Source organism: Thermobia domestica, chromosome 2 (assembly GCF_964235325.1).
Source record: "Thermobia domestica chromosome 2, izTheDome1.hap1.1, whole genome shotgun sequence".
NCBI classification, from domain to species: Eukaryota; Metazoa; Arthropoda; class Insecta; order Zygentoma; family Lepismatidae; genus Thermobia; species Thermobia domestica.
In genome coordinates this window covers 224,114,111-224,138,348 of record NC_137455.1, presented here as the reverse complement: position 1 = coordinate 224,138,348, position 24,238 = coordinate 224,114,111, and positions in this window count along the sequence as shown.

Here is a 24,238-nt window from a genome sequence, read left to right as displayed (position 1 = left end):
TACAAAGGAGGCCTACATGAGCTTTGAGCGGGCCCGGCCCCCCAGGATAGGCGCCCTTGCCTTCTTCCTAGTTAAGCAAACGTAAGCAGATGATTTACTCCCTCCCCCTGGTAAGCAAAATTGTTTTTTTTTTCCTCAAGATCTGTTGTGTTTCGTGAAATAACAGCAGGAATTTCCTGATTACTTAACCATCTAAATGAATGTTTTCACTTAGAGCCATACCGTCGATTCGCGTTGCCTAGGACTAAAATAAATTAAGGGTCAATAATGAAGATGAGACTTCCATATCAAACATGAAGAGACATGTGGATCGGAGATCTTTCTTTGTTCCAACTTTGTTTTTTTCAAATCCATGATGGAAAATTATATTATGAGTACAATTTTCGAAATTAATAGTATACAATCGTAAAAATATCTTACAAAACGATGGTTTATTGCAAAATACTTTGACTCAAAGAATAAGTTACAAGTAATAAACTTGTTACTTTTCCTGAAGAGTCTAAGTCATGAATGAGGCGGAAGCTGTCGAGCGTAGTGCTTGGAACGATTGCCTCACTTGTTCTACCTTCCCGTGGCGCAGCCTTGATTCGACTTGATCCTAAACGGATTATCCAGAAGTCGAAGTTGGAAGATGTTTCCCATTTTTCCAAAACACTCTTGGTCGATTACAATCTGCCTCACTCGTGAGGGGACAATCACATGCCGTAAGCGTCGGTGGACCACCGATAGGCAACTAGTGACATGTCCCCAAAAATTGGCGGTCCCGCAGCCAAAAATTGGTCCCACTTCCGTTTTGAAAATTATACCACCACCGGCAGAGAAGCGACGGAACGCCAACGAACCGCAAAATTATTCCCCTAAAATACGTTAAATCGCTTATATGCGTAATTTCTTTGCATCAAGATGAGTCTAAAAACATTTTTTAAAAAATAAAACGAAAGTGCCCTGAGCTGGGCGTGAACCATCAACCTTAGGGTTACTAATTGCGTGTTCTTCCGAATTCGTCACGGAGGCGATTATGAAGACACAGCTTGTAGAGTGATAAATCGTTGAAGTCTTTTTAATATTTCTAATCAGAGTGCTTCTTTAACCGTGTATATTTGAAGACAACTGTTCGGAATCAAATCAAATGCACTCGTCATGTAATTTTATAACAAAATGGCAAGCGTCTATTTACTTTTTTCATAGTTCTTTCATATTCACTTGCTAGTGATCGGCGACAGTTGCCAACTGAATTCATACAATTATACGCACCCACCTCAAGATTTTTCACTTCATGATGTAAAGGCAGAAGTTACTCTTGACCCCCGGAGCTCAAATATTGTCCTTAAAATAACAATTCGTCAGGGAAAAATAATATATAATAATAACCGCATGCACATGACTGGCGATAGTTCATGTTGGTCCCTTTACGATTCTCCGTGACAAATCAAACGAGCGCGGACCAAAATGAAGTCCTCGTTCTTACGTTGTGGTAACTTCAATACCCCCGATTCTAGATATCTGCTTCGACTCGTCGAATCCCTGCCACTAGTGGCACGCTAGCGGCAATCCTTCGACGCGTCGCTATATCGACGATCGCCATTTACCGGCAAGTGAGCCACTAGGAGTTGGCGACGTTTACGGCATGGGGAAGCTAATAAACAAACAAAAAAAAATAATAAATCTAAAGCCTTATTAAAAAGTTTTCTGAAAAGTTACATCTAGCAAAATCATTTGTTGGTATTCCAGAACTGTGAATTCACCTTTATTCATAATTTATTTATATCGTAGTTTTGATATGAGAATGATATGTCTAAAACTAACACAGGTCATTAATACTTTTTTTTTTTTTTTTTTTGCTTTACTCAGATTTAGCAGTTTTACTTAACAGTCAGTCAATTTGGATCTGTGATATCAGAGTTTTAGAGATTTGCTTAATTTTTTCATTTCTAAAAAAGTTTGCAAATAACACCATTAACGTATCTCTTTTGATATTTCCATATGTAATGGCTTGGTCACTCCCAGTATATTTCAAACAATAAAATATTTACGGTCTTACTCCATTAATCCGAACTACATTTTATATCCAACAACTCTGTGCATTTTCCCTTAAATCTGCAAACTTTCTACTAGGTTAAAACTCAGTATTTTCTATTTTCTTCCTTTCTTGCTAAAACGAAAGTGTTCTTTAGACAACCTGGAATGATGACTTTATACTACATTATGTTGCATAGAGCATTTTATGTAGCATATCATTTGACAGTAGGACACTATCTTTTTATATTGAAAGCAACAGGGATTAAGTCCTTCTACACTTATATGATAAGTAAACACATTCTTTTTAATTCGTGGAATTGTACCAATGCACTAGGTCCAGAGAGTTTTTAATTTAAGATAATAATAATAATAATAATAATAATAATAATAATAATTATTATTATTATTATTATTATTATTATTATTATTATTATTATTATTATTATTATTATTATTATTATTATTATTATTATTTTATTATTGACTTAGGTTTTCCTGAATATTAAGCAATATTTCACAAAAATCTGGTATTTTTAAACAAATGTGTTCGATATCAAGTTTTCATAAAAGTAGTCACTCTCTCCTATTAATAATTTCAGAGGGGCCGCGGTGGCTCAGTGATAAAGCGTTCACCTTTAGTGCATGGGATCCTTGGTTCGACCCCAGCTCGCACCAAGTGAATTTTGTGGTGGAGAAACACCATGTGCATGGGTTTTCTCGGGGTTCTTCCATTTTCTCCCACTTTTTCATTCCACCATTGCATTCATTTCTCATCATCACCGTGTCCTTTAGCCTAGCCGGTATAACCGTGGGTCGTAAAACTTAAAGATTTGATTTCAAATAATTCCAACCCAAACAGTTGCAGGAAGTATGTCATTTCGAATAAAACATACTACTCTATAAAATTCTGAGTATTATTATTTTTTATATATACAATTCTAGCGGACCTTATTTCTAAATCGAAGGGTAAGAAGACTAAATTCACTCTCTTATTATTATAAATTCATTTCAATTGAAGCAGTTAAAATAGTTGGGAAAAATTAGAAAGCTGTACCCTATATTCCAGTGTGCCACAACCGGATAACGTGGCACACTGGTGTGCCCAGCAAAATGAACAGTGTGACGCAAACTTTTACCTATTATTTACAAGAATATTTGTCGAGTTTATTTTATTTATTATTATGAACGATTCTTCCACGGATCAGCTCTCTGTATACAATTAAACAAACAAGTATCACATTGAGGGAATGAGTGTAATTATTTACTTTAATAGTAATAGAAATGTATATATATATTTTTTTTGTATTTTCTACCGGGAATAACTGCATCCGGTCTAGAAAGCTGGGACTAACAACAAAGGAACCCGATGTGCTAAACACACACCACCTACGCACTTCAATACACCAACGAAGGTGCAGACTATTCATGAATTAAAGTCTCTCACCCAATGTATTCTCCTAACATGTCTCCCAGCGATTATAACATTTTTTGGTATCTCAATCACTTCCTAGTAGGATAGCTTTACCTAGAGACCACTGATCAACCTGGTATTGGATGTTTCACTTTCTTACCTTTGGAGTTGACAGTCATCGGTTGGACAATCTCACACGCAAATATCTAATATTAACAACGTTTCTTCTATAATTTCGTAATATTGTATTATTTCTTTGTATTATTTATTAGGTTGGTTAGGCTTGTTTCAACACTTTTCTCTTTGCACCTACTTATTACCTATACCTTAACGTTGGATAAAAATACACTAGCTCTCACCGGGAATCAAATCCAGAACCAATGGACTTGAACCATTTGGCAACAACAAGGCACATTTAAATAGAAGTTTCGATTTTGTTAGGAAAATTGTGATTAGGTGTAACATTTAAAAATATATTTAAGAATGGGTACGGATGAAACGCACTGAATTTTCTCGCTCGAATTTCTTAAACTGACTCGTGTTAGGCTGCAGCTATTACTGACACATTTATTTGGGAAATGCGAATAAAATAATGTGTTTTTGGAAAACTTTGTTCGAAGCAACTTATGTCCAAAAGTAAAGTATCCATTTTTCATATTTCTGTTAGAAATAACTTATGCCATATATTAGAATTATTAAAGAAATAATTGTATGTGAACTATGAGCAAAAGCGTCTGAGTACTTTCTGAGAAATCGTCAAAAAAATCATCCCCAAGAATAAAATATCCCTTGTGTATCTTTTCAGGATAAACGAGGCTATTTATGAAATACGAACAAAATTGCCAGAGTCATTCTCGACAAAATCGTAGGGTAAAAATTGCCCCGAAAAGTAATATACCACTTCTAGCTTTTTAGGGTGATGGAATTATACCATATCGTTAGGTTATTTATGTGACATTCATTTATGAAATATGAACAAAATTGCGTCAGGCGTTAATGGGAAAATCGTCGGAGAAGAGTAAACTACCTCTTCTGAATCGTTACAGGACGAACGAGTTGTGTCATATTGTCAGGTTATTAATGACACAATTATTTATGAAATGTGATTGAGAAAATTGCTCGAGAAAACGCATCCCATACAGTAAATTACACCTTATGTATTTTTTTCAGAGCAATGGTTCAAACTATATTTGTAAAAAAAAAATAAGCAAAATCTTTACAGCTATTTTTGAAACAATTTAATTATTTTAAATTTTCATCCTTCAGTAAACTACCCTTATTTTTAGGTGTCGGAGAATATAGAATTCGAAACGATAAAGTGTTATAAAAACTTCATGTCTAAACTTAGGTCCAGATACGTCGAACAGTATGACCTCTATTTGAATGCATGTAAAAGCGTGACGAACCAACAAACGAACAGATGGACAGACATCAAAATCACTTTTTCGATATGTGGGGGCGTGAAACTTGAATTCATTGAAATCTCGAATTCGATTTTTATCACTATTACTACAATTTCTTCTTTGGTCGCTTGAACGTAAAAAAGAATAGGAATACAACGACACGTAGGTGATAATTTGTAATTCCCAAAATTTAATGAGTTACGTTTAATGTGTTGCCATGCTAGAAAAAAAGCTTATGCCTGTTTGTTATATCATTTTAATATCAGTTTTTCACGCTACTATATAATGTAGAAATATGGTATGATTATCGTTCATATTCATTCTATATTTGGAAATATTCGTGTTCCGTATACATAGATCTGTATAATTTAGTTACGTTCAACGAAAGCATTCTTGCACTTGTGGATATGAAAAAAAAAGAGAGAGAAAGTCAATACTCTAAAAAGCAAAAAACAAGCACACACACACACACACACACACACACATAAACGATCATTTAACATCAGGTCGATGTAACAAGGGGTAAGACTGGACAGATTTTCAAGGTCGCGTATGTTCTTTCTGACACACAAACCCGAAGTGAGTTTTCTGCTGTTCAAGAACGGGAAGTAACATACAAGACTATAAACTGAAAACAATAACTGCTTCCAATAGTACACGTATTCTAATACTGAATAAATACGTCGATTAAAGGATACTACCAATAAATTATTTCCTTATTATATTGTTTCGGTTCTTATTAACATCAAAATTATGCACTTCCTATAATGTTTTGTAAAAAAAAAAAAGATGGGATGGGATTCGATGTGGTGTCAAAATAATAAAATAACTACGACTCCGCCACTCTATCCACCGAACCACGGAGGCTACGTTGTGTTGGCTCTTTCTTTAAAAGAAATTATCTTCATAACCATGGTGCGTTTCGCTTCGAACCTTAAGATAAGAGTTTTTCTGTTTAATTCTATATTTTCGTACGACATCTTAGTTACAGAAGCTAATTTATATTTGGCAGGCAATATACACACTAGGTTTTAACCAATAAATGCAACATTTTAGTCCACTATCCAGTTCCTTGATCCAACTCCTCGATTCCCCTACTGAATTCCCTCCGCAATTGTGATCTGCTACTGAAAAAATCCCTAGAAATCATCGTTGCCAGTATACACAAAACCGAGCATAATTTTGTTTTTTGCTTATATTTTTATTATTTTATTATATTTTTTGGAAATATCTCCTTAGATGGATTGCTTTCTATTATCTCCACATACTAATAACTGAATTTTACCCATAAACGTAAGGAAAATGGAATAAATGCGAAAAATCTTGAGTTACAGTATACGCGCAATTTTTTTTGCGCATGAGAGTACAATACTACTTCTCTTCAGTTTTGGAAGACGAACCCCACTAATATGCTTTGAAATGAAATGAAGTATCTAGTTTAACGTCCCACAGTAATGCACCAACGCTAAGGGAGACGGTGATGATGAAAAACGACTGAAATGGTGGAACGAAGAAAGTAGGAGGAAACGGTAAAAACCTAAGAAAACCCACGCACACGATGTTTGTCCTCCAAAATAGCTTATATGGGGCAAGATGACACATGTGTGGCAAGAAAACGAGCAATATCTACAGAAAACGTGAACAACCAATTCAAGAAAAGATATACTGTAGCTATATGCTACAGGGGCAGATCTACTCACACGGATTGCATAACACTACTGGGAACAGATTCACTCCAGTGTCATTTTTACTGAAGTCAAAAAATTCAAGTAAAACATGTAATGAATTTTCTCCTTTTTTACATTGTATAAAAAATTCAAGTAGCACCAGTACTTGTGCAAGACTCTTGCGCAAGAGCCTTGGTCTTGGTCTTGCAAGTATGGTCTTGGTCTTGGTCTTGTTCTTGCACCCCTTGGTCTTGGTCTTGGTCTTGCACCGCTATTCCTGGTCTTGGTCTTGGTCTTGGTCTTGCGCGCAAGACTCTTGCAAAAACTGCAAGACCAAGACTCTTGCGCTCATCACTAACCTTCGCTTAATGGAAGAAAGAAACGACATTGACATCGGACTACCCCTCCGGCTTGTGGATCGACTTACTGGATGGAGAGCTCACCTTTGCTTTAGCCAGTCATGTTAAATACAAAATGCCTGGTGTTAAAAAACAATTCAGACATCGTAAAGGAATGAGAATAAATGAAATACACGATATTGATAATTCGTAAATAAGTAACCTTATGAACGGAGACAGTGTCAATTTCACTAATTACTTGAAATAATAATAGTTAAATAGTTCAGACACGAATATTACTTCTTCAACAAAGTTGCGTCAGAAATTTCAATATTGAAAGAGGTTACCTGGATATTAGTGATTGAGGTCAGTCCAGCAGCTACTCACGGAATTCCAACTAGTAGAATGGGATCAACACCACAGAAACCAGTCTCAGCAGTGCACGGTAATAGCAGCATACGTGATCCATGGTCCAATCTCCGCAATTCTCACCAGGCCACACTCGACATGACGCAGCAGGACACTCCAAATCAGGGCGCAGAATTACCATGGCGGCACCAAGTTACAAGAAGTAAATGACGGACGAAATACAGTACCTCACTCAGCTTTCACAGCAACAGACACAAGTCGACCACAATTACTAAAGTCACTACAGGGTATGATCCACACTGACAAGGTCACAGGAAGGGCATCTTCAGTTTCACTTCCGTAACAACACAAAGTCACTTATACCATGTGGAAGATCCTAGCGGCAGGAATTGATGGATTATTAAAAAACAGCTAGGTCAAACCAAAACCCCAAGAGGAAGACAGTTTCTAATGTCATCGCAGAGAATATCAGTCCCACAGACGGAATTACAGTGGACATCTACATTCTTCACTTCGGATATCGAAAAAGAATAGGTACCTAGTCGGAACTAGACTAGTAAACATCCCAGACGAGCGAATCGAAATATAGTTTGACAAGTTCGTTAATTTAGGCTACTTCTGCATTTCACAATAATGTGACACTCCTCTTCTTTAGCATTACTTAAGTTTAATAATCACATAATTCCGTTCAGTATATAGTCATTATCTTCTGTTAATTCAGAGGATAGATATCAAGCTACTTCATACCAACCATTTTTCGTTGCAGTGCAGGGAGGGAGAACGGGAAAACGCGCTCACAATCCTCCTTGCATCCTCATTGGCTACTCCTAATTGCGCAGCATATCGCAAAACTAAACGAAAATTATTATGTAAAACTTGATATAATGGAATAAAAGTAGAGCAAATATAGGTTACTATTTAGTTAATATACTCACAAATAAATTATTCAATCTAAACAAAAATGCAAACACTTCAGTTTAAACACTAACGCCATCTCGCGGAAATCGAGAGAATCTAAGTTGATGCAGGCCATAGACTAACAGAGAAAATAGCATAATTCAGCGAAACAAACCAGCCCAATTGTCGACCATATTGAATCCATCAAAGGGGTCGAGAATTGGAAGAAAAGAAATAATACTTATTTAAGAGCTAATTCAGTAATCATATCAAATAATCTCTTTGGGAAAGTGTAACGATCAAAGAGGATCGTTACAAAAGTAGGTTTCAATTCATGTTCTTCCACGAATGATTTAAGAATAAAATGACCATCATACCCCTTAGAGTTATGTGCCAAAGATAAAATAAGTTTGATGTTGGGTCTTGGTTAACGTAAATACGCAAGAAAGGCATTAATCGGATCATCTTGAAAAATATGTTCCCGCTCTCCACAAACTTCACACGGATGATGTATATCTTCATCTTGAACACAATTGTAACATACTTGTTGAGCCACCAGTAAATTGGGCTTATGAATGAGCGTGTCTTCATCAAAGAAAGTATCCTGTGTGGCTTCGATATCATAAAAAAAACAATCATAGCCTTCTTGGCATGTAACACTGATGGAACTCCAGGCCTTAATTAAGTCGTATCAGGCTTCATTTAGCATTGGTGCGTAGACATAACGTGTTTACGACATACATTACAAAAATAATCTGTACAATGGTGTTCTCTTTCTCATTTATGGACAAACGAATAAATGCGTAAACATTTGGTACACTGTTTCACCATCTTGCATATTGGTTGGCCCTTATGATATGGTACAGTCAGATGATTTGTATACCATATTTCACCATAAAATTCACGATTGCATTCTGGACACTGCTTCTCCGTATTGGTCTTACTGCATGGCGATTTCTGCAAACATTTCTCAAGCATGGCCGAACAGTTCTTGACGTGTCTATTAAGATGATCGTATTTTTTGTGGTATGCAACACAATAGTACTTAGTAGAAAAAACGGACGTTAATGACGTGATGATGTCATAATGAGAATTGATACACATTAAACTGATTGGAATCTTGTCTTCGCCATCAGGTCCTTCATACAGAATATCTTCTCCGGAAAAGCTGGTGTATACGGTAAGTTTATAGTCGGTCAAGTAGCGTTGCAATTGTCACAATTCTTCCACAGATCCCCCACGATCTAAATTCACTGAGGATCTGGACAAAAGTTCAAGTACGTCTGGAATAACAACACACTTGGGCTGTTTGCGATATTGATCATAAACTTTTTCATTTGTATCCTTATATTTCTTCCGTCCAATAGCAATCACAATCGCATATGCTAAACATTTCTTGTCGGTGTTTGTGACACGTAGAATGCCATTCTTGTGTTTTAGTAACTCATCGTTTCTTAAAAGACCTCGACGCACCAATCCAAATCCAGGGGGCATATCCAAATGATGAAAATGTACAATGAACGGTTCGTTCATGAGAAAACTATCGTTACTTTGAAGGATGCGATCGAAGGAAGCCCATAAAGTCTCCAATGTCAAATTACTTGCACGCCTAAAAGATAAATAAAACGGCTTGTTCTTCTCATCATGAATAAAATCGATAATCCAACCATCGATGATTCGTCAACATTTTCCAATAAATAATCCAACATATGTTGAAAGGAGGTCTGAACCCACTCAACAATATCGGTGTCACTGGTCGGAGCATTGATTTGAATTTCAAGCATTCGTCCTTCAAGATTAAAACGCCGATAATGTCGATTGATTTCTCGCAAGACAGTAAAGCCAGAAGTAGCCATATTCAAACAGGAAAAGGTAAGGTAAAACAAAAAGGAATAGGCAAAGAAAACAAATATCTAAAATGAGAAAAGAATAACACACGAATTAAAATTGAATTCCCAAATCAGAATTCGCTTACAAGTTTAACGGTATCAAAATGACTACACGATCAATCCTAAAAGAATTATCATATCTCAAATAGTCCTACTGTTAAAAAAATTTATTGTCGTCATACTGGAAATCAAACCCGGGACCAACATCAACCTGTAACTGACCTACGATTCTGTAGTGATAAAAATGAATGAAGTTGTTTCTAACTGTGCTAAGAGAATCATTGTAGTAAGCATTTTTCCCCTCACACTGAACTTTAAAACGTTGACGAACATGAAACGAAAACAAAATCTCATGAGTCTGCTCTTTCGAGCTAAGCGGTTAGACAAGGAATACTCGAATTCGATTCTCGGCAGGAGATCAAATCCCACATTAAACTGAAGGTCCACGTCTCAGTGTTAAAGGGCACGTTGTAGGGGAACAAATTCGTGCGTAGTTTTCTGAAAAACTAAAATTTTGTAATTTTAAAATTACGTTAATTGTAACTTTCAAAAACTGAGCTTCCTCATAGCTAAGTGGTTAGCGTTACGCACCTCTGGCCCGGTTTCAACACCCAGTATGCGCTCAGATTCAACATTAAGCTGTATTCCTAGATCCACTGCTGAAGGGACGCTAAACTAAAATCAACAAATCACATCATTTCTCGTGCTTACTTCTAATCTGTGGGATTCCTAATTCGATCCCCGGTCAAGTAAGTGAGGGTACTCCCACTAATTCTTTCATTTGCTCTCCCATACACTAAATATTTCATGCTAAAAATAAAACAGTGATAACAATGTTATCCTCATGCGTAATACGTTTTAAGAAGCACTCCACGGATATTAAGTAACGCGGTTGATAAACTCTTAATAACTTACCTCAAATTCAAAGGAACGGAGTAAAGCCACGCTGACACAATAGGTACACCTTCGTTCATTCACGATCTTCGTGGAAATAGGACTTGAAAAATGAAATTAAGAATTTTATTTAGGTTACAAACGTGTCCAACTATAAAGTAACATCACTATCAGCCAATTAAAAACAAGGAAATTAATAAATGAAATCACGGAGAACCAATGAAAACACAACTTTCATCATGTATCATGAGCCCAAACGTGATGTAAGAAACAATTTGATTGGTTGTGACATTACTCACGTTTTTCTCGTTACACCTCAATAGTTACGACATCTAGTATCGCAATTCTAATTATGACATCATACCGTTGACTCGTTAGTTTCTTACGATATTCAAATTAACACATTTAAAATGTTATTCATTTTTCTTAAACTTGATTGAAAAATGTAACACTCATCGATATGTTACGAAACTGTCTTTAACATAAATGTAAAGTTCAGCTTTGAAAGTCCGTCGTTGCACTAACAGCTGAGAAAAATGCTGATGTAGTACTCTTCGTAAAAGCACATTCTGCAAATTCACAATAACAAACTTCTATGCGTAACAACGACCAGAAATGTGTAATGTAACATAATCTGTTTAAATCTGCTCGTCTTCCTTTCATACGCAAAACTGCTCGCACAGAAAATTAAAAACGTCTCAATGGGGCACGGTGGCTCAGCGCTTATTTCTGATGTGTGAGGTCTCTGCTTCAATCCTCAACCAAGTAAATTTATGATGTTTTCTCATTTCATCATTTCTCATCATCATCCTTTCGATTAGCTTCGAAAGGGACGTTACAATTTCCTAACACTAGCACCAAGAATCAAACTCGAGACCATTACATTGTCTATAAGGTAGTAATCAACAAATTAAAATGGCTGAATGGGGCACGGTCGCTTAGAGCTTGTCTCTAATGTGTGAGGTCCCTGCTTCAATCCTCAGTCAAGTAAGTTCATATTTTCCCCCTGTTTCGTCCTATCATTTCTCATCATCGTTTTCGCGGGACGTTAAATTCAAAATTTTTTAAACTAGTACCAAGAATCGAACTCGGGACGATTGCAATTTCTATAACGTAGTAATCAACACATGTAAGGTATCTATGTTCACCTCTGAAGCGGAACAAAATGAATCACAAAGTACTTATCAAATTTAAGGGAATAATTTTAAAAACGCCTCCATATAATCATATAACGTAATAAGGCTCCAAAATCAATACTCATCAAAGGGAACGATGACTCCCAAATTTAAAAAGTAAACTAATGTACTCTATTATATAACGAAAATGTCTCATCAAAATAATAGGATAAGTTAAAAAAACTTCCAAATTTTAATATTTTTATACTCATCAAAGGGAGTGAGGCCCCTCTCGTCACGTGGATAAAGGTGATCATATGTGTCCTGAGTGATCCTATGCATTCCCTGGCCCCTGAGTAAGCATAAGCAAACTTTCAATAGGTGATGCAATTCCGGGCCAAACTACCTCTGACTCATTCGCACTAACGCTATGGGGTATAGGTTCCTACATGATACATATTAATGTCCTGTGCTATAATACCGAATGCTTAAATTGGTAAATTTCCAAAATTGAAAGGGTGGGTCAATGTACCCCTGCCAAAAATTTTAAAGGGGTGCACCATAGTACCTATGTCTTATGATAGGAAATAGACCCCTATATATGACCATATAACCATATAAGGTCATAGGAATTCATCAAAGGGAATAACTTAGGTCAAAACCAAACACGTGGTACTACGTATTACTTACGTTTATATTTTGGCAATTTTGTACCCCTAAAAGGGAACGAGATGAACCTCCCAAATTTATAGTGATATATATTAGGGTTCAGTACTATGATACCAAATGTTTAAATTGGGCAATTTCCAAAATTTAAGGGGTGGTCCAAGGTACCCCTCCCAAAAATTTCAAGGGGTGCATTAATATACCTATGTCTTATGAAAGGTAATGGACCCCTGTATACGCCCATATAACCATATAGGGTAATAACATCTCATCAAAGGGGATAAATTAGGTCAAAAACCTTCGAAATGTAACTTTTTGGCAATTTTTTACCCATAAAAGGGAATGAGGTTGACCCTCAATACTAATAGAGGTAGACTAATGTCCAAAATTGTTGTCGCATGTCTTTAGAAATTACATAAATAGAAATAACTCTCTTTCTTGTGATAGAAAATGTCACATTTCTTCTTGGAAATAAGCAGGAAAACAAAACACATATTTCCGAAAAATATTTCAATAAAAAATTAAGAAATAAGCAAGTTATAATTAAAGAAAGAAATCTCCGAAACTTTCATCGAAACATTCATTTTCGTAAACATGGCAAACGTGCAGCGAAATTTACAAAGAGGGAGGGAATTTTATGCTTTGTTAGAAATACAATGTAAATCTGGCATAAGGTTAGCTATTATACATGTGGCACAGCTCTAACAATCATCGCTATTAAGCATTTTACATTTAAACAAAGGACTAAATAGAAATAAGCTACAAAATGTGCGAAGCGATCAGGCATTTTGTGTTAGTGGGTTCGTTATATTCATCTGCCAAGGTGCAGTCCTTACCGTGCCTTTGTAGAGTAATCGGTTAAAGCTGGCTCTTTACATACTTTATTTTTCCACGATCATCACTTCGAATCCCATACCCTATACTAACCTTTTTTTTTTTTTTTTAAAGAAAAGCTTGATTCTGTGAATTCCTTAAGGAACAATGTTTTGTTCTAATAATGCTCCTTAGTATTATCCTCTTCATTCTAGTTTATTTGAATATTTCCAAATAATTTAGAATTATGTCTTTAAAAACATTAAAAATGTCAAGAATTTTATAAAAAGCGGAAGCTTAATTTATAATCATTTTCATAACCGAAATGAGAAACTTACAAATAGTGGAATTTTAATTAACATATGACTAAACTTTCATAAAACAGTAATTAATAAAAAAAAACATTTACTCCGCATAGTTTTTGCAAGCAATATGTAGGAAATAGACAGAAATAATGAACGTAAACTGTTAGATGCCGATTAAAAATTAGTAGGGATAGTTCTAAAGCCAAGTAGAAAAATTCGCTCTGCTTCATAAAAATAGTAGACATTTTACAAAAATAATGGTATTTTTGCTGAATCGGAAATTTGTTTAGTAAATAAATAAATAAAATACTATTACATAATGCAATCACTCTGGCTCGATAGCTTAAAGAGAAACTGTATCGGCCGCGATCCTGTGCGGCCTGGCGTGTGCGCCTGTGGTTCGTGTACTCTCGGATTCGATTTTCGTTAGGAGATCATTAAAACTTTACTTTAACTAGCATTTATTTTCGTTGATGATCCGTCTCCTTTAGCCTAAAGGACTTAATCGTGGAACGTGAAACTAATTTTTCATTAATGTTCATTTCATTCTTAAATAGAATTGTAACAACACGATTCTGCTCTCTCTTCTCACTAAATTTATATTTGCCTTTCTTGTTTGATGTGTGCGTCTGTGTGTGTCAAAACATTCCACTGAAAGATAACTGTAAGGCCTGTAAGAGTAAAAGCGCTTGAGAATAACAGAAAAGATAAGTTATTTGATTTTAAGGGATTGTCAAAATTCAATCAAGCGAGCCAGTGAAATTTGTCGTGTAGAATATACGGGGTTGGGGAACGGTGGTAATTGCCACAAGATCTTAATTAAATGGTCAAAGCAAGGAAGTAATTTAACTGTTTACAATGAATTTTGAACATACGCAGTTAACATGTGGATTGACTGCGATAGATTTTATCATTCACTGTTTTTTTTGGGAGGGAGGAAAGGGGCGTAAATATTTCCCAAATAACATTTTCATAAACTTATTCTTCTTGTGTGGAGAATGGAAATTGTAATTAGTTGGTTGATAATTTTTAAACTGATGTGAACAGTGAAAACGTGCTTTGAAAATCCAGACGAATGCAACTGTGTGTCTAATTATTTTTACGTATTTCTTTTTAAACCCTGGGTTTGCAGTTATACTCAGTCAATAATTTTAAATTAATTGTTGATTCTATTTCATGAGTTTTAGAATATATTTAACTACTTTGCCAAGCTTATATTAGGGACCTATAGGCCCAATTTTTGGAAACTAGAAATCTGAAATTTAATTATAAGTCACGATGCTTCAGCGAGAGATTAACTTTTATATCCACCATTGTGATTCTCATTGTGGCTTTTTTGATTAATTGCAACCCATCACGGATCACACATCAATCACTTTCTCACAATCCTATGAGCTCTAAGACTGATGGGTTGGATGGTTAGAAGTTTAACGTAACTTGCAGCACCGAGACTATGAGACATGGGCCTACAGCCTAACGTGTCATCCCAAACCAGATAAACTCACACTGGAGATCGAACCCAAGTCTTCCGCACCGAACACTAAGTCAGAGTGTACTTCCATTCTTTTATTTATCGTTGCAACAATTATTTTTAAGTTCAAGATCAATTTGGCATTGTCTTATTTAGCCTAAATGTCATAATCATAAAATGTTAAATTTCTTCTGGATCTGACACGAACTTTTACACTTGAGTCGAGCTTAGTTTTCATCAGTTCACTTCAATTCAAATATGCATTCTGAGAGGAGGAAGAAGGTCCAAACCAACCTTCAAAATATTTTTCAAATAAAACTACTCTTCCCGTACAATGATCGGACATCTTTGCTATTAAGGAAATAAATGTAGAAATTTTACGTTTTTCTCTGAAGCAATCAGATGCAGGTTAAAACACAAGCGCGAAATGCACCCTTGATATATAGATTACAGCCTACTTTTTCCTAGCGATGGCCAAAATTTATCGCGATCCGGAATCCAGAAAATTTATTTTCCGGAATCAGTAAGTTTACTTTCCGGATTTCGGAAAAATTTCAATGTCGGAACAATTCCGGAATTTAGAAATATTCCGGACTTCGGAAAAAATACGAAGCTTTTCCGACATCGGAATTTTACTGAAATTCGGATTTTTCCGAATTCCGAATTTTTTCCAAAATCGGAATTTTCCGAAATCTAGAATGTTTCTGATTTTACTTTCCGGATTCCGGGAAGTAAAAATTCTGGAATTGGCCATCGCTATTTCCTATTTCAGTTGTACTTATTTTACCGGTAAATTGTATAGGCTACATACATTAAATAGAATTTATTGTTACGAAGTAAATTAAAAATGAATCAAATAGGGTCTATATGTGATTTAACCCTCGCAGGACCGAGGGGGGGTTACAAAGTGCCACTGTTTCGAAATTAGATATTTTAATCGTGAATATGTGAGACCTCATACTCAATAATTTTATTTTGTGTCAACAAGTTTATAAAATATTTATTTCCACGGGACAAAACTTTCTCTTCTGTTTCCTTTATGAACAATAACAGTTCAAAAATGGTATCTCAGAATGTGCTGAGGGCTTGGTCCTGCGAGGGTTAAAGTGGTTCAAGTATATATAATTTAAACGAATGTTGCCTTCACTTGCGGCTAAGGGGTATCCTTGTTCAAGGAATGAGGGCACTTTGGATTCGATTCAGGCCCGTAGCCGACCCAAAAATGTAAACGGGAGTGGAGGCCCGGAGGCTGAAGTTAGGGGAGGCCCGATCCAACCATATTATAGTTCATTTGCAAGCCTACCAAGAAAATTTTAGGGGGCAGCAAAAATTTAGGGGGGCCGGTCTCCTAGACCCCTTGGATACGGGCCTGATCCGATTATCGGTGAATGTGCATTTGTTCACATTAAACGCTTGTCTGTAAGTCTACGTCTTATATAACCTCGGTGCTGTAAGAAGTATTCTAGATGCCATTGAATGAAACTGAGGTGTATATATATATATATACTGTTACTAGTCCTGAAGTTAAGCGTGTTTGGTTATTGAAACGCCTGGAGAATACAAGCTACATTATGCACATTCAAAGATAAAGCTGAAAGAAAACGCCTCTGGCTGTGTTTCGTGTGATACTGTAGGGCTATTAAGTAAGAGCTCAATTCACCCTACCAAATATCTGATATGACAACCAATCAAAATTCGATAAAAGAGAGTTCGTGTCTAGTAAATGCCACGTAATACATGAGATTTTTTGTAGATAGACATTCACTTACATACGAATGGTAGGCGTCATGAGGGAAGCAAGAATTCGTTTCGTAACGCTTCTTGACGAAGGCTACAGCGCTAAGCAAGCCGCGGAACATGTAGGCATTCACCCTAGAACAGGTCAGCGGTGAGCACATAGGTATCGTGTTACCGGAGAAACAATTCGTCGTCGTAATGGGAGACAGCGAGTTACCACAAACGAGCAAGACCGCCGTCTGGTTGAACAAGTCAAGGAAACTCCCCATTCAAATTCGCGTCAACTGCGACAAGCCGCTGACTTTTCAAGATCACGTCAAACAGCTATTAGGCGACTCAGGGAGGCGTGCAGCCATTAAGGAATTTCTTTCTGCGGAACACATCAGACGACGACGTCAATTTGCAGAGGAAAATATCCATCGGAACTGGACAAGTGTCATTTTCAGCGATGAATGTATATTTTCTTCTGTAAATGATGGACCAGTCTGTGTCTTTCGTGAGAGAGATTCCAGGTTCGATTCTCGATACATATGGCACAAGCGTTCCAGCGGACGCATATCAGTGGCTGTCTGAGGCTGGATCTCTGCAGATGGATTTGGCGTCTTACACATTATTGATGCACATTATTGATGGGCGTCTTACAGGTGCGCAGTATAAGTTCATCTTGGAGAATATTATGCTGCCATCTGTTCGCGAACGTTATCCTGAGGGAGCAATCCACTTTCAACACGATCGGTCACCTGTCCATATGTCACGCGTTGTCCAAGAGTGGCTGGCAGAGCAAAATTATGTAGAGGTAACCAATTGGCCTCCACGCGGAGCAGATTTTAACCCAATAGAAAATGTCTGGGCAGAGGTAAAGAGGTGTTTGAGGGAGAAATGGGCTAATGAAGTTCCTAGAACTTCCAATGACCTCTGGGATTCGGTCGTTAATACTTGGGAAGATCTTGCTGCGAATGGCACGGGCTATGTCCATCGAATGATAGAAAGAATGCCTCGTCGAATGTTAGCGGTTGTTGAAGCAGGTGGTCACTGGACATCACATTAAGAACGTGTTTAGTTTCAAACAGCCCTTTTAAGGGCTACATTTCATCCATAAAATGTTATGCGAATATGTGATTCAGCACGCAGAAAAAATTGTGATATAATCATCGAAATGTATTTTAAAAAAATAAAATGTGCTTTGAGTGGGATTCGATCTCACAACCCTCACTACGTAAAACCGAAATGCTACCTCTATTCTAGCCTCTCACTAGCGGTTGCTGCCTACCAATACCTTGCACAATTACTGCCAAGCCGCCAAAATTTCATACGTAACGTTCCTTCGTAATTAAAAATTATATACAGGAAAGATACCTAATTACTACCATTGTTTGGCATTATTAAGAAGACGTCTCTTGCATTGAAAACGTAGGGCTTCATTATTGACTGATGAAAAGTAAAATGCAATAGTCGAAAATTGTATTTCCTTTGCAAGTGATTTAAAGCAAATTCGTATTCATAACCAAACTTAAAATGAAGTTGGGTTGAGTTGAGTTGACTTTGAGTTTAACGTCCCGTTCAGCAGCGTTGCTATATTAGACGTGGACCTACTAACTCACGTGGAATCTGAACCACATGAGCTCCCACCGGGAATCGAATCCGAGTCCTCTACGCCATTAAAATAAAGTGGATTCGTATCTCTAAAGTAGGATAAATTTCTTAAAGTACTTTTGAAATTATTAACTAGATTTTCGCGTGTTTTCAAAGCAAATTTGATAAACCTTACTGAATTTTGATTATTATCTTTTTTATACTTCAGAACCATACCTATTATTTGGTATCAAATATACAGAATGTTTCAAAACAACACCGATAACGTTTGGGAGGTGATTCCTGAACCAAGACAAGACAAAAAATATGGACCAACCTGGATTCACAAATGTTTCCTTTCGGAGTTATAGGGTGCCGAAAACATGAAAAAAAAAAAAAAAAAAGAATTTTAAAGGTCCATAGGTCCAAAACTAGGGATGGTATCGAGACGAGACGAGACGAGACTTTGTACAGTATCGGTCTCGTCTCGGTTGATAAATAACGGTCTCGGTCTCGGTCTCGTCTCGAGTAAAAAATCACCGTCTCGGTCTCGGTCTCGTCTCGGTCAACAGATGCTTGTCTCGATCTCGGTCTCGGTCTCGAGTACAAAGTCTCGGTCTCGTCTCGAAAGTCTCGAAAGTCTCGAAATAAATAGTGTGAAATTAAAATAGTGAAAGTATTATTTTCGTACAGCCTGTCGTTTCCGTTTATTTTTTCCTTTCATTTTTGACTTAGAAATATGGTATGATGTACCTCTTCATAGCTAATTTCCTAGTGCTAATGTTTTCCATGTGTGTATTCCAGGTTCAATGATCAGTGGGTATATCACCCTAAAACCATAATAGTAACCTATATTTCACTTTCAGCAATAGACTTTGTCTCACATAGCCTCAGTACTGCCTATACAATTAAACTATATTAAATTAACTCCAGTACTATACAGTAGTTTATTTCCTTCCTTTGAATCAGAATTGTTCAATACCTCCTAACGGATAACGCAACACATACCAGCACAAATATATTTAATCGTACCGAAATTGGAATTTTACAATTTCTCATTTATTATCCAATACATTCTGATTTAACTGTCATTTTCAAAACAGAATATAACGTTCATATCTTAACAAATAGGGTAAATTATTACTACAATATACGTATTTTGTTTCAAATTGATGAAATGCTTTATTTCCGTTTTAGACCTCCGTGTTTAATTGACACTTTATATCACGAACATCCTGAACCTTGTGGTGGGAGCTACTACACTCATCTTTGCTATGTGAGGTCTCGAGTTGGATCACAAAACAAGTTAGGTTCAAAGTCCGATGTTTCGCATAGTTCGCGTCTCATTTTAAGTGCATTCTGTTTCTTATACAAGTTCATAAGGTCGTAATGCAATACATAAGCACATATCCAGTGCCGTAACATACATTAATCATATTCCTGAGCTCTCAGCGGTGCATGCAATATTTATTCGATAAAACTGATCGTGTGTTCATTACGTTGAAATTTTATATTGATTGAAAATTACTTGCGAAACATGGACATACATATTATATAAGTATATACGTAATTTTAGTTATCTGTATGTATTTTTCTCTCACTCGCCAAAAGAAGTGATTCTCAACTTTCTAGTTTTATTTTGCATCAATTTTCGTAGTTTTGCTGCAACATGAGGGATTGAATAGTCAAAAATATATTTTCGCTCTACGACTTTCATTAAATTTAGGTTCAATTTTTACCCTACCTTACCTAGTGTATATATATAAACTTTAGAGGTAGACTATGCTAAGTCACTTTTTGGTCGAAATTGAGTTAAGAATGCTTTTTTAATAGACTATGTTCTTTCTAGTGGTGTAATAATGTAAGTTTGAAAGCATCCTACTACTTTGTAACTGCTTAGTAAGTTTGAAAAACAGTACTATAGGTCTTACATGTTAGTTGAGGAACCGGTTTTTCGCTTCTGTAAAATTACGAAATTATGACTTTATGTAGTTTACCTCGGAGGTCCAGATATAATAAAATCAGCACCATCATCATAATCAACCATTATAAATCCACTGCTGGATGAAGGTCTTTCCAAGTCTTCTCCACAACTATCTAACTTGGGCAATTGTTTTCCAGGTTACTCCTCAGTGGTTCTTGATTTCGTCACATCTTCTTGTATGCGGAGGCTTCCTACGCTGTTTTTGTCTCGTGGTATCCAGTCTAAAATTGTTTTCGTCCGTCGATCATAATTTCTTTTTGCAATAGGTCCAGCACATTTTTCAGCTCATATTAAATTATTTCATTAGCACCATCAGTATTAATTTCTACATATTTGGGCTACAAATAGTTCGAATTCGCTACTTTCGGAGTACAGACACGCTACTTTTTAATCCTCGGATCTGACAACATGACTGAATGATTTAAATCAACACAATGTGAGGACCCCCATTTGGTCTAGCGGATAGCACGCTTGATTTCGGTTCGCATGGTCCCGAGTTCGATTTCCGGTAAGGGTAATGTTGAACGACCGAAGTGGTTCGGATTCCACTATAATCATTAGCTCCACGTCTCCTTTAGCTGCCCTAGCATAACTGTGGGACTTCAAGTGAAACAAAACAAAACAAAACAAAAATGAACACTGTGTATTACTAACTGTATGTCCTTGAATAATTGCATATAGCTATATGGTATGGATCGAGTTTGAGGTGGTCGGTGGTCAAACTAAAGCAAGTGAAATGTAATTAGGTTGTAATTAGAGCTTCTAATTAAGCACGGTCTTAATCTAAAGTGTATACCAGGCCTAAGGCTTAGGGGGAACAACTAATGTTACTGAAAATGTATCAGTTACATTTAATTTCAGTTGCAATTTGCATTTACATGTATTGCTGGAACGAAGACTTAAACATTAACATAAGTAGCCCAAAGACTATGAAAAACGTTATCTCTTGAAAGCATTCTTGCACCATAAAACAAATTTCGAGTAATTTTAAACTATTTTGCAGTTTATCTACGTTATTTGCACATATTTAGAATAATATTTAGCAATTTATTTAAGTGGGCAACACTGCTTAAAATAATGTAACTGCGACTTGTAATTAAAACCACCAAAAACTATTGTTGTAATGTTATAGAAGCAAAGGAAAGCAATAATCATTATAAAAATTTAATACAAATACGTCATTTTAAGCAGTATAACAATCACTACCAATGTGTTTGGTATCTCTGAAACGATTTGAAATAACAGTTGTAAATGGCGTTATAAGCATTTAAGTCTTTTGGAAGCATCTACATGATGAGACGTGATATGTCAGCGCGTTTTCGAAGTAAAGTCTTTAGAAACATTTAAATTTTCCATTTCTTATAAATTTGTTCATTCATTCGAAATATACTATACCATGATCATAGTATTTGACGCTAAGATACAGTTGATGCGCATTGCACTATCCATGACATTTGAATTATTAGAGATCTCCAAAACGTTGATGTTAGTGATACTGTGTTGTCCTTTGTTACACTAAATAATGTATGAGCTATTGTGGTTTTGTTAAATAACTAAATTAGAAATATGTAATACCTTACGTAGCGCAATTTGAGAAAATACAACTTTATTTTGCTTTAGCAACATTGCTTGTTTATCTAGTGGTATTGCAGGGTATCTAGAAAAATTTTCCAACTTGGTACAAAATTTCAGCGTTTTTAATATATATATATATATATATATATATATATATATATAGAGAGAGAGAGAGAGAGAGAGAGAGAGAGAGAGAGAGAGAGAGAGGGAGGGGATGGCACATTTTAATCTTTCCACGAAGATATCTCGAAAACGATTGAACATAAATGAACCGAACAAAAACTCGAATAGGAAATGCCATAGGGCACACCGAACGATGTTGTTGCGGTGCCTCCCAGGCCCGCCCTTCATGGGGTCCCAGGACCAAACTTTAAAATTTTAAATGGAAACATGGGGCGAGTAATACCTCTTTCCATAGATCTTTAAAAAGTAAAAAGCGTGGTGGCAAAAGATTTTGATATCGGTCACCGTATTCAAGATGGCCGCCAAGACGTGGTGCCTATATCTGATAAAACGTCCAGTACCACTAATATGAAAGCAGTTGGAGATAAACGAACAGTCAAAAAGTGAAACAGGAAAGGCATGGGGCGCGTCTAGTAATGTTCTCGCAGTGCTCCCAGGGCTGCCTTTCAAGGGGGCCAAACTTAGAAATTTAAAACCGAAATATGGGTCAAGTGATACGTCTTTGGATAAATCTTGAAACACTAAACAGTGGTGGCAAAAGATTTTTCATATGGGTCACCGTTTTCAAAATGGCCGCCAAGACATGGTGCCTGTATCAGATAAAACGTCCAGTACCACTAGACCCCTAATATGAAAATAGTTGGAGATAAACGAACAGAATAAAACTCGTATAGGAAAGCACAAAGGGTATTTATCATTCCACAGCTCAAGTTAAATGCAACGGAGTAAAAGATTATTAAAGTATAATTGACATGATGCAAAAGAGGAAAAGATAGAAAATTATCTTTCCGATCTCTGTCCGTAAGTAGGTGAAGCGGGAATGAATGGTAAAATCTCAAATGAGAACCTCACTTTTATTTGCAATACATATGGTTTGTCTGAAACACTTGTGTGTACAAATGACTGGTACTATAACGAATAAAAATAAAGTGAAATAAGGTGAATAAAAATAAGGTGAAATTCAAGTTTAACAACATTTTGCCCGCCCCTCATAATTTAACGCAATGCGTGCAAGATTTTTGGGACATATCTGCATCAGTATGTACCGTTTCGTTACTAAGGATCACAACTGAAATTACCAAGTTATTCGGAATGTAACTGTGGACATCTCAGTGAAACTCATATTCTATCACATGCAACAAGACATACAGGGGAAAAGAAACGAACCAATATCATGCAGACGACTGCTGAACAAAACCAACGTTTGTAAATATTGTTCTAAAATTGCATTGTTCGACAAATTTGTTTCGCATTTCAGTTGATTCATTTTTGCATCAAACCATTGCCTGCAATCAAAATGGAAGGTACCATTTAACAAGAATTTTACATACTTTATCCCATTACAGAGACATTTATCTCATAAAAACACATTTCAAATAACTTTGTTTCGTAGATACAATTTGCAAAAACTAAGGCTTTCATTTGCAATTCCACCGATCCTTCCCGCTTCACTCACTTACGGAGTGATGTTAGGATAAATTTCTAGGAGTTAGGTTTCTTCCTTTCTATTATGGTACTTTCACTCTAATCCTCTTTTCGACTGTTCCGAGCAACATTCCCGAGCTATAGAATGATAAATACCCTCTGTAGTTTCCTATTCGAATATTTGTTTTGGTGTTTTAATATTAGTGATACTGGACGTATTATCTGATTCAGGTACCATGTCTTGATGGTCATTTTGAAAACGGTGACCCATATGAACAATCTTTTGCAACAGAACTCTTTAGTTTTTAAAGATATGTCGGACGAGGTATCACTCATCCCATGTTTCCATTTACAATTTTGAAGTTGCGCCCTGGCCCCCATGAAGGGTGGCCCTGGGAACCTCCGCGACAATATCAATCGATGTGCCATATGACATTTTCTATTTGAGTTGTTGTTCCGTTCATTTATGTTCAACCGTTTTCATGTTAGTGGTACTGCATGTTTT